The following is a 4,328-nucleotide window of genomic DNA, read 5'->3' on the forward strand; positions in this document are numbered from 1 at the left end:
GTACTTTTCTCAGTTTCTTGTTTCTTAATAAACTCTGTTGTCCTTTACCTACCTTATGGCATGTCCTTAAATTTTTTTATGCAATATAAGAATCAACAGCATGAAATAACTCAAGGAAGAACGCTATTTCCCATCAACTTTGGGAGGATACAGCCCCTGAAGGCATCTGGACTTCCTCACTCTCATGGTCCAGTCATGCCCACAGTCCATGTCTTGGATTGTGTAGTTTTCTCATTTTCTTGTTTCTTAATAAACTCTGCATGGAAGAAAAGGACTAAATGTTTCTCTGGTCATATGCCCACAGGGTCTAGTGGGAGGAGCGGTTGCCCGGATGCCGCTTTCAGCTTCCTGTTTCTGGTTCCCGATTGGTCCACAGCGAGGTGCCTGGAGGGACGCTGGCCTCCGACAAGAGCTCTGGAACCGGCGTGTGGAACCGGCGTCCACGGCTGGCCCCTCGCTGCCCCAACTCCCAGTCCTAGATGGCTATTCCCCAGGAGATTCTGATCCGTGTCTACTGTCCTCGCCTGTGGCACGATGTTCCCCTTCCACAGCCACTGGAGTACTGGACTGATATTCCTGATTATGGCAGCGAGAAAAACCTGGCAGACAAGAAAAAACCTGCAACCTAATAGGAGAAAAAAGTAGTCAGAGGCAGAGCTGGCTCTACTGAAGAGGCTGAAACCACTGTTTAACAAAAGTTCTGAGAGCACTGTGGGCCAGGGCCCAGACACATATATTTACATGTTCAGGGTGTGCCAGAAAGCTGGCAACCACAACTCTGGGACAGTGCTGGTGCAGATCAACAAAAGTAATGGGAAGGAGACAGAGGTGGAAAGACTCAACCATACTCATATCTTCAATGGAAGTAATTGGATCATGCTGATCTATAAAGGGGGTGATGAATGACAATCACTGAGGCAAGGAGCAGCTCCGTAGGTGGTGATGATCTCCTGCAATCGACATACCCTGGAGGACAATTTTAACCCTGTATCTGAGGAACGAGGAAAAGTCCCAAATTGTTCATACCTCTTCGAGATGGATAGCAGCCTGTCTTGTTCCCCAGAGATCTCTCACCTCAGTGTGGGTTCTGTGTTACTTATCACGTTTGTGTCACTGGTCGCTGGCTATATCATTGGGGGGAGGGGGAGGGTCTTGTTCCAGGACTGGTGGTGGGAGCCAAGGGAATGGAGCAGTTTCCCCACTTAGTCTTCTGGCAGGATCTTGGCAACCTGGCAGCAGATGGTTGTGACTTTGTATGCCATTCTAAACCTTGAAATGAGCCTGCTGCATATTGTGGTGTGGGGAATGACCAGCCTGGGGAGGAGTCGGAAGAAAGGAATGACCACTTATTACCAATGTGATTGCACTTTGAATGTTCCGCTTCTTCTTCAGTCCCCCAAACAAGAGCATACTCAGCCAGATTCCTCAAGTAGTCTCCATTCCAGTCTCTCATCTCACCCAATATTACTCTTGCTTTCCAGTTTGCTTTTGATTTGCATCCTAGTCTCACTAGTAGTACTGCCTTTCCTGTTCCCTATTTTCTTTTTCTCTAGAGAGGTGCAGTTATAAAATAGATCTTATAACAGAGCCTGTGATAAGAGGTTTAATGTCAGAAGGCACAGATAGAATAGTTACAGTGGGCAAAGGGTATGGCCAGCTCCCTGGCCTGTTTTTTAAAAATACATTTTTCACAAGTCTTTAAGAAACTCAATTTCTTTTATTAAAAAAAAAAGCAAAGAAATATTATTTATACAAGGCTTAGTTGCTGTCATGCCGTTACTCTGTGCCCTAAAGTAATCTCCATGAGAATTTGGATGTCATTGCTTGCTGCTTGGAACTACTTTGCAGCAATTACTTAGCTGGATTCAAATGCTGCTATTTGGCCTGAGCCTGAAGAGGTTGCTTCTCTAGACTTGCTTCTCCCACCTTTGTGATTCAGATGGGAAGAAAATGTGTATTTTTCCAATTACAGGATTGTAATCATTTGTTGGCATCGAGGTGACTTTTTATAGCTGGATTGTGGTCTTGTGGCATCAGTCCATATGTAGCCAAAATGCCTAATTCAGAAATCCAGTCAGTTGAAAAGGGAGACACAAGTGACCTCCTGTGCTTCAGGGGTCCCAGAAAAGGAAAGTCAGTTTACCCCCAATGGTGAGATTGATGATTTTCTTCTCCTGTTTATGGTAAAAACTGGCAAACATTTTTTTTATTCCTGAGACTTTATAACAGTATTTCTAAATATTCATTACACTTTCTTCACAGGCATGTCATTCTGACACACACCTTCTCCCCATATTATCTGGAAAGGGAATAGAAGCAGAAGCGGGGCACCTAGGCCTCTGCTGTCCTCAGGTGTGGAATGCTGCTGCACCTGTCCCTTATGCTGGCTCAGGGAAATGTCTTCTTGCCCACTACATTCCTGTGCTGAATGGTCTTTGCTCTTCTATCTTCTGATGCTTCTACCTTTCTGTTCAGGCCACGTGCCCAGAAACATGGGCAGATATTTCTGTTATAGAGACCCTCCTGGGCCACTGAAGAGAGGCATAGCTCCAGTGAACACAAAAGGAATGAAATTAGTAGGCAGGGGGCTTCTTAGAAGCTTTTAAAGAAAATGAAGTTATTTCATTTTTGGACTTTCAGTTCTATTAGAGTGATTTTTTTTTCTTTTAAAAACAGGGAAAATAATGTTATAAAAGCATCTTTTATTTGTTTGCATCCTTCCCCCACACCCTGATGTTTTAAAATGAAAAATAAAAACTACTTTTTGTACAGAAACAAACAAACCGAAAAATAAACTCTTTACTTCCTTGCTTACGCTAAAAAAAATAATAAAAATTAAAAACACACAATACATAGAATAGAAAATGCTAAACTCTGTATTTGGAAACAGGTCAAGTATTATAAAAGGTAGATAACAGCATTTATGAAGTTTTACTTTAGCAGAAAAAGAATTGATAGAGTTGTCTTCTGTTTAAAGCTATAGATGGAAAATTCAATGACATCTCCATTAAATAAAAAGTCAATGTTAAATAGCCTTTATTGCCACAGTAGGGTCTACATTTTCTGCGTCCCTTTATTCCACAGATAAGTTCCAGACATCTTTGCAATGTCCTAGCATGAAAAGTACTTGTTTCTCAAATATCAAGAATGAAAGATCTAATAGCTAATGGAAACTCACTTGTGAGCACAACCCAGTAAGAGCCTCCAGCAGGCTCATTTAGAGACTTCTAATGATTTTGATTCAAAGAACTCCCTGAAGACTGGACTGATTATATCATGATTCCTGGCTGAAATGGTCAAAGTAATATGCAGAGGATATGACAGGAATTGTGATGGTTATCAAAAGGTCTGCAAGTTGAAGAGTAAAATCAATTTTCTACCTGAGAGTTCTGTTCCATACAAAACCCAGAATATATATCAACAGTGAAAAGTTAATTTCTTCCAAGTGGAATAATGAAGATTTACAACCTGCAACTCTACCACAGAAAAGGGGGAAAAAATCTTTTCTGCATGAAGTTATTCTCTTGAGACAATACACTTGGAAATTTGCATAGGTTACCATGGAAAAAGGTGATCAGCATTCATGGTATATATAAATTTATTGTTGAAAACTTACTCCTTTCAAATCAATGTCTTTCAGGTACTAAAATTGCATCTTTGCAAGTGAGCTAAGCTTTGGTTCTACAACAAAAAGTTTCCAATTAATTTATAGAAATAGTTGTGGGAAATGATTCTTTTCCTCATTTTTGAATCTCTATTTACAGAACTAAATTTATATATTTAAATATATATATTTAAAATTACAACCAATTAAAGCCCAAATAATATTTAAGATACTCTACCCTCTGGAGGTGAAGATTAACTCCCTACTTCTAATGTGTGGGCTGAGCAGAGTATCTTCCTTCCAATGAGTGTGGCCTGGAAAGAGGGAGCTGGGAGAGTTATAGTAGAGAAATCTAACATGTACTACCTTGGCCAAGGGGTCAATGTTAACATCATAAGTGTAATTCATATTGATGTATGTTCTCTTGATAGGATGTGATAAAAATGATAAGTTACTACTGTAGTCTTTTTTTTTTTTTATTGACTTTGTAATAATATTACATCAAAAGTATATATGTGAGGTCCCATTCAACCCCGCTCCCCCACCCCCCCCTCTCCCCCCCCAACAACACTCGTTCCCATCATCATGACACATCCATTGGATTTGGTAAGTACATCTTTGGGCACCTCTGCACCTCATAGTCAATGGTCCACATCATGGCCCATACTCTCCCCCATTCCATCCAGTGGGCCCTGTGAGGATTTACAATGTCCGGTGATTGCCT

At 40.9% G+C, this 4,328-nt stretch overlaps 1 pseudogene; it reads left to right on the top strand.

Moving 5' to 3' along the window:
• Nucleotides 1–451: 451 nt before the first annotated feature.
• LOC101417142 (cation-dependent mannose-6-phosphate receptor pseudogene) lies at nt 452–1,476 on the top strand (annotated as a pseudogene).
• Nucleotides 1,477–4,328: the final 2,852 nt, after the last annotated feature.

This window comes from Dasypus novemcinctus, chromosome 3, assembly GCF_030445035.2.
Source record: "Dasypus novemcinctus isolate mDasNov1 chromosome 3, mDasNov1.1.hap2, whole genome shotgun sequence".
Classification (NCBI taxonomy): domain Eukaryota; kingdom Metazoa; phylum Chordata; class Mammalia; order Cingulata; family Dasypodidae; genus Dasypus; species Dasypus novemcinctus.